This window comes from Nyctereutes procyonoides, unplaced genomic scaffold (genome assembly GCF_905146905.1).
Source record: "Nyctereutes procyonoides isolate TBG_1078 unplaced genomic scaffold, NYPRO_anot_genome, whole genome shotgun sequence".
Taxonomy (NCBI): Eukaryota; Metazoa; Chordata; class Mammalia; order Carnivora; family Canidae; genus Nyctereutes; species Nyctereutes procyonoides.
The window spans coordinates 69,085,259-69,093,102 of NW_026575126.1; positions in this window are offsets into that span (position 1 = coordinate 69,085,259).

A 7,844-nucleotide genomic window follows, 5' to 3' on the forward strand; every position below is an offset into this window, starting at 1 on the left:
AGCTGAATGGGGCCTCCTCAAAGCCCAACTTTGGAACTCCTATGGTTGGGGATATGATCACTTTGACAGAGCAAAGCAAGTGGAGTGAGAGGGATTTTGAGGGAAGAACGTTGAATCGGAAGCAATGGTTAATACCCAAGTTGAAAGATTTGTTAAAAGCTAGAACAGATTTTCAAAAAGTGTAGGGGATGATACAAAAGATGTTTTTAAGTAATCTGAAGAAGAATATTGTTTTTTCTTTTTCCTTTTTAAGATTTTATTTTTAAATAATCTCTACACCCAACATGGGGCCTAAACTCACAATCCTGAGATCAAGAGTCACATGCTCCACTGACTGAGCCAGCCAGGTGCCCCAAGAAGAACATTTTATAATTTTTTTTTTTAACATTTTATAAATTTGAATAGTTTTCTTTTATTTTCATTCCTACTAGAAAAATTATAACCAGCACATCAAAGTATTTGTTATTTCATGGATTTCATTTTATTGCACAAGATAGGGCTAAATTTATTTTTAATGAGTTAGTTTAAAGAAAAATGTTAAATAAATAATGGTACAGGTGTGATATACAGAATATGGAAAATTATGACAGCAATATGAGAATTTTTAGTATTTGGGAAACATTAAGTTAGAGACAAAATGACCATAGTTTTGGAGAGATGAGATACTGTAGAAAAAAAAAAAAAGAAGAAGACTATAGACATTAGGAGTTATCAATATAGAAATAATACTCACATCCTAGACTGAGTTTTATAAAGGAGAATGTGGATAAAAATATGCATTAGGAACAAAATATGAACAAGCAATAGCTTTCTACATTTCTAAAAATTAAGATATATCAACATATAACATTATATTTGTTTCAGGTGTCCAACAATGAATTGATATAAGTATATATTGTGAAATGATCATCACAATAAGTGTAGTTAATATCCATTGCCACACAATTTCTTTCCTTGTGATGAGAATTTTTAAGGTCAATCTCTTAGTAACTTTCAAATATACCATGCAGTATTGTTAACTATAATGTCTATACTGTACCTTACAACCCCAGGACTTACTTATCTTGAAATGGGAAGTTTGTACCTTTTAACCACCTTCACCAATTTTGCCCACACCCCAATCCCATCTCTGACAACCACCAATCTGTTCTCTATGTCTGTGAGTTTTTTGTTGTTGTTTTTCAGATTCCACGTATAACTGAGATCGTAGAGTATTTGCCTTTCCGCCTGACTTATTTCACTTGGCATAATGCCCTTAAGGCTCATCCATGTTGTCAGAAGTGGCACAATTTCTGATACCTTTTGAATAATTAGTTAGAAAATTGATGGATGTAAATATCCTGCTTATAAGAGCAACAAAGATCATAAAATATCTCAGAGTAACTTTTTTTAAATTTTCATTTATTTATGATAGTCACAGAGAGAGAGAGAGAGGCAGAGATACAGGCAGAGGCAGAAGCAGGCTCCATGCACCGGGAGCTCCACGTGGGACTCGATCCCGGGTCTCCAGGATAGCGCCCTGGGTCAAAGGCAGGCGCCAAACCACTGCGCCACCCAGGGATCCCTCAGAGTAACTTTAATAAGAAATGTACAGGACTTACATTCGATCAATCAATAAAACTAAAGTCCTTTGAGTTACTTAAACCAGGAATATTTGCATAAGCAAGTTATTACATAACTTGTTCATAGATAAGAAGACCATAATATAAAAGATGTCAGTTCCCCCTGAATCTATAAATTTGATGCAGTCTCTAAGTTCCAAAAGGAGGGACACCTGGTTGGCTCAGCAGTTGAGGGTCTGCCTTTGGCTCAGCACGTGATCCTGGAGTCCCCGGGGTGGAGTCTCACATTGGGCTCCCTGCATGCAGCCTGCTTCTCCCTCTGCCTGTGTCTCTGCCTCTCTCTGTGTGTGTCTCTCATGAATAAATAAATAAAATCTTTAAAAAATAAATAAATTCCAAAAGGATGAGTTGGGAAACTTAACAAAATAATGCAAAAGTTCATCCAGAACGATAATGAGAAAAGCCAGAACATTCTGAAACAGATGAGTAAAGGTCAGAGGGTCTGGGCTATCAATATTAAAAGTTGAAACAAAAGCACAATGTACTGGGATTGGCACAGGATTGGTACATCCATCAGAATAGAGTCCAGAAATAGTTCCAAATGCACATGGGAATTTAACAAGTATATGATAAAGGTGGTATTTTAAGGTGGAGAAAAAAGGTGGGGAAAAGGGATCCCTGGGTGGCTCAGCGGTTTGGCGCCCACCTTTGGCCCACGGCGTGATCCTGGAGATCCGGGATCGAGTCCCACATCGGGCTCCCTGTGTGGAGCCTGCTTCTCCCTCTGCCTGTGTCTCTGCCTCTCTCTCTCTGTCTCTCATGAATAAATAAATAAAACCTTTAAAAAAAAAGTGGGGAAAAAGATTATTCAGCGGTTGTTTCTCGAGCAATCAGCTACTCAAGGGCAAGTGTGGGAAGCTGGCTTTCTATTTCATTTATTATGCCAAAAGGTTTAGATGTAGAAACAAAACATTAAGAGCAAAAAGTGGGTGAACATTCTTATAACCTTAGCATGGAGAAGGTCTTTCTAAAATGACATGAAAACCAGAAAATGCTGAGAGACTTTTAAGTTTGATCATGTTCTTAACTAAAATTTCTATAAGGCAAACTCAAACTAAAAACATTAAACTGGGAAAATATATTTTTTAAGATTTTATTTTTAAGTAATCTCTACACCTAAGATGGGACTCAAACTCACAACCCTGAGATCAAGAGCTACACACATCACTGATTCCATCAGCCAGGCACCCTATGGGAAAAGATTTCTAACACATGAAAAAGATTGATACCGTATATTAGAAAGATCCGAGAGTTGATAAGAAAAGGAAAAAAGAACTCAAAGGACATGAACAGATAAATCACCAAAGAAACAGAAATATCAATGAACATGTATCAACCATAATAACCACAAGTGATGTGAAACAAAGCAATGATAAAATGCTTTTCACCTGTCAGACAAAACTGAAAAAAAAAAAAAATCATAGCATCAGTCTGGCAAGTATAGGTGGAAAACAGAGACTCATTGTGTAAATGTAAACACATCTTTTCTGGAGGTCAATTTAATATTTATTAAAAATTTAAATGTACATAGTTTTGACTCAAATTCCATTTCCAGGAAATTATCCTATGTAAATGGTTACACAAGTGTGAAAAGCTAGATGCACAAGCATGCTAATTGCAGTGTTGTTTGAAAGATGAAAAATTGGAGACAACCCCAATTTCATCAGTATGGCACTAATTTATGATAACAATGGTACGCTGAAGCTTTTGAATAGAACACAGAAGATGTTGATGTTCTTTTTTTTTTTTTAAGATTTTTATTTATTCATGAGAGACGCAGAGGGAGAAGCAGGTTCCTTCCAGGGAGCCTGATATGGGACTCGATCCCGGGAGTCCCAGATCACACCCTGGACTGAAGGCAGGCACTAAACCGCTGAGCAACCCAGGGATCCCTCGATGTTCTAAACACAAGAAAGTTCACAATAAATTAATAAGTGAATAAAGAAATGTACGGGAAAGCACATTTTTAGAAAAAATGTATTCATAAAAATGCATTTATAGAAAAATCATTTATTTGTAAATTTTTATGTAGGTCTGGAAGAAAATATACCAGATATTTGATGGTGACTATTTGAGGTCTGAGAAGTGAGTGGGCTTAATTTACTTTTCAAAAATGTATATTGTTTGAATTTTTATGTGTAGATCTTCATTCTGAAATCAGAAAAAAATATATATTTTTAAGATTTTATTTATTTGAGAGAGTGCAAGCAAGCAAGCACAATTTGGAGGAGGGGGCTGAGGGAGGAGAAGCAGGGAAGCCCCACACAAGGCTTGATCCCAGGACCCCAGGATCATGACCTGAGCTGAAGTCAGACTCCATCAACTGAGCCATCCAGGTGCCCCACAAAAAAAGTTTTTTTAAAAAGAAAAATAAGTAGTTAGGTGTTCTGAAAGGATGAAGACAAGGGTTGTGCTTCATGAAAAGAAGCAGAGGTAGGCATAAAGTGTCAGCATGGAGGAGCTGGCATGTGAAGTTTCAAATCCCAGATCGGCATTTAGCGAGCCATTTCTCGCTTTCAGATAGCCCAATGACTCCTTGAGGGGTAAGGACAGAGACTAGAATCTCAGGAGACAGGAAAGGCAGGATCGGACAGAGTTAAGGCAGGTGCTTGAGGTTGATGTGAGCCCTCAGGCTATCTAAGATTAGAGATCTGTGAAGAATTCTCAGTTTCAAGAACTTAGGCTGTGCTGGAACTTTATAAACTTCACAGGAAGGATGGAAAGATAAGCACCCCTGCAAAGTCAACCCAGACCCAGTCCTGCCTGACTGACACCTGGTGAAACTCACCTGGTCTCACCTGGGACTACATGTCCCCTCCTGGGGTCACAAAGACATTTCCAACACTGACTTTCTACCTTTCAAGACCCCAGCACAGCAGGGGACCCTAGGACAGTAGACCTAAAGGAGAGAGGGGCTGGGAGCATTAAGTCCAGAGGGAGACAGGAGCTGTGTGGAGGACCCCCATTGGGGAGGTAACACATTCAAATTACAGGGGAGAGAAAATAAATACTTCAGAAATAATATTCTTTTTTTCAAAGTTTTTATTTATTCATGAGAGACACAGACACATAGGCAGAGGGAGAAGCAGGCTCCCTGCAAGGGGCCTGATGCGGGACTTGATTGCCAGACCCGGATAACGCCCTGAGGCAGATGCTAACCACAGAGCCACCCAGGCATCCCCAGAAATAAATGCCTTATTTCTCATGGTCCATATCACCCATGGGGATCACATTTCAGCTCTGAAGAGAGATTTCTATGAAAGGCAACTAGGGTCATATCAAAAAGACTGGAGAGCAAACTAGAAGAGGCTTCCAAATAGCCAAAGGATATTACCTCAAGAAGGGTAAGAACTACAATGGATTAAAAGGCAAATATAATTAAGTTCATTAGCTCATATGACAAAAAAAAAAAAATCTCATCTTTGGAGGATGCTAAAGGATCAATTCGTTATTTTGAATTACAAAGCTTCTCTATAAAGAAACATTTTGGCTAATAAATGCTGACAGAATTTTAGAATTAGAATATTACCATGAAAATGGAACCCAGACGGGGATCCCTGGGTGGCTCAGCAGTTTAGCTCCCCCTTTGGCCCAGGGCTGATCCTAGCGTCCGGGATGGAGTCCCTGCTTGGAGCCTGCTTCTCCCTCTGCCTGTGTCTCTGCCTCTCTGTATGTGTGTCTCTCAGAAATAAATAAATAAAATCTTTTTTAAAAAAGAAGAGAGAGAAAGAAAGAAAGAAAGAAAGAAAGAAAGAAAGAAAGAAAGAAAGAAAAAAAGAAAAAATGGGACCTGGTATTGAGTTCCGACAGCAGGCAATATCCCATGTCACACTGTAAGAGACAAAAGAGACAACCTTATGTGCCTCCTTTTTGTTGTTGTTTTTGTTTTGTTTTGTTTTGTTTCCTTATGTGCCTCCTGATGAAAGAATGTACCATCACCCATGAAGTACTTTTGTCCGCCCCCTCCCCCACCAAAACTGAACCTAGAGATATCATCAAGCCTGTAGATGCCACCACCAATTACAGGAAATACAGAAGAGACAGGAACTCACTGAACACCAGCGAATGCGATCAGCAAAATCGACTGTGGGAAACACCTCAGGGCAAACTCCCTGGGCTCTTCAACAAATATATTGCCAGCGGAAATAAAAAGATGGACAGGTGACCTGTAGATTAAAAGAAACTAAAGAGCAGCCTGGGTGACTCAGCGGTTTAGCGCCCCCTTCGGCCCAGGGCGTGATTCTGGAGACTCAGGATCGAGTCCCACGTCGGGCTCCCTGCATGGAGCCTGCTTCTCCCTCTGCCTGTGTCTCTGCCCCTCTCTCTGTGTGTGTCACTCATGAATAAATAAATAAAAAATATATATATATAAAAAAGAAACTGAAAAAGACATAGCTCCCATTGCAATCCATGGACCCTATTTGGAGCCTGATTCAATCAAACTTTAACACACACACACACACACACACACACACACAAAACATTTACTTCTTGCATTTATTTAACAATTGGGAATATGACCACCGACTGGATATTTGATGATATTAGGAATCATTATTAACTTTTTAGGTGTGAGAGTGTATTGTGGTTATATATTTTTAGAGTCCTTAGAGAGATAACACTGGGATATTAGTGGGATAAATCATCTGAGGTCTGGGATTTGCTTTAAAATAAAAAGAAGAGGGGAATCCTTGGGTGGCTCAGCGGTTTGGCGCCTGCCTTTGGCCCAGGGTGATTCTGGAGTCCCGGGATCGAGTCCTGCGTCAGGCTCCCAGCATGGAGCCTGCTTCTGCCTCTGCCTGTGTCTCTGCCTCTCTCTCTCTCTCTATGTCTGTCATAAATAAATAAATAAATCTTAAAAAAAAAAAAAAAGACGAGGAGAAAGTACATGCCAGAAAAGACAAAACAAGAATGGCCATGTGTTGATCATTGTTAGGCTGGATGAATGCTCTGTCTGCGTTTGGGTCTGTTTGAAATTTTCCACAATAAAAAGTGGTATTTTGTTTTGTTTTGTTTTAAAGTCAATGTGATGAATCAAAAATTTTCCTCCTCTGAAAAAAAAAAAATGAGGATTGGGAGCAAATGTTCTAGGAAATCCCTCCCAAAACATTCTCTCTCCTGTTAAAAATAACCTTTTATTTTTATGAAGCAATATACAGTCATTGTAGAAAGTTATCAAATACTGGAAAGCAACAATAAAATACTGTATTTCCACCACGTAGAGGTTACCATTTAAAAACTGTGTAATATCACAGGAATTTTTCTATGTATATATGTTTTTTAACAAAACAAGATCATCCTACACATACTGTATTGAAAGCTGCTTTTTTCCAGTAAGAGTCTCCACCTCCCCCATATCAATAGATTTTCATCTTATCTAATATCCAAGCCATATATACATTTCCCTAATCATGTCCCAAAGTGTTCTGGTGTCTTAGCTCAGCTGCTATAACAAAATACCATAGACTAGATGACTCAAACAATAGGCGTTTATTTCTCACAGCTCAGAAGGCTAGGAAATCCAAAATAGTGTGCTGGCCGATTTGGTTCCTGGTTAAAGCCCTCTTCCTGGCTTGCAGACAGGTAGCTTCTTGCTGTATGCTTACACAGCAGAGAGGGAGAAAGTGCAAGAAAGAGTGCAAGAGGATGATGGGTCTGGTGTTTCCCTTCTTAGGAGAACACTAATCCCATCATTAGGGCCCTACCCCGATGACCTCACCTACCCATAATCACCTCTCCAAATATTACTTCCAAATACTAACACTTTGGAGGTTAAGGCATCTATGCGTGAATTACAGACTGAGATTCTACCCAAAACCAGGAGTTGCATCTGGTTGTTAACTTTCTTCATCTCTTCTAATTTGACACTTTTATCTTTGCTTCTTTTGCTCCCATAACTCTGAATTGTGGAATAGCCTGAGCCGTTTGTGTTAAAGAATGTCACACTCTCCACATATGCTGGTTGCTTCCTGAAGGTACCTCTACAGTTTACAGGGACTGGGAAATTGGAGCTTCTTGTCACTTGCTGTTCAGACTCTAGGTGCACCTAATGTACGTGGCCTCAGAATGGCAGCCCATTCTGAGGGTCCAGGTTCCACTGCTCCTCTGCCATCTCCAAACTGCCATCTCTGGATGCAGTGAGGAGCATGTTGGCCAGGGACTCATCCAGACCATCCTCTGGCCTCTGCCACCCCCACCCACCCCACCCAAGGCAGTCTTTTG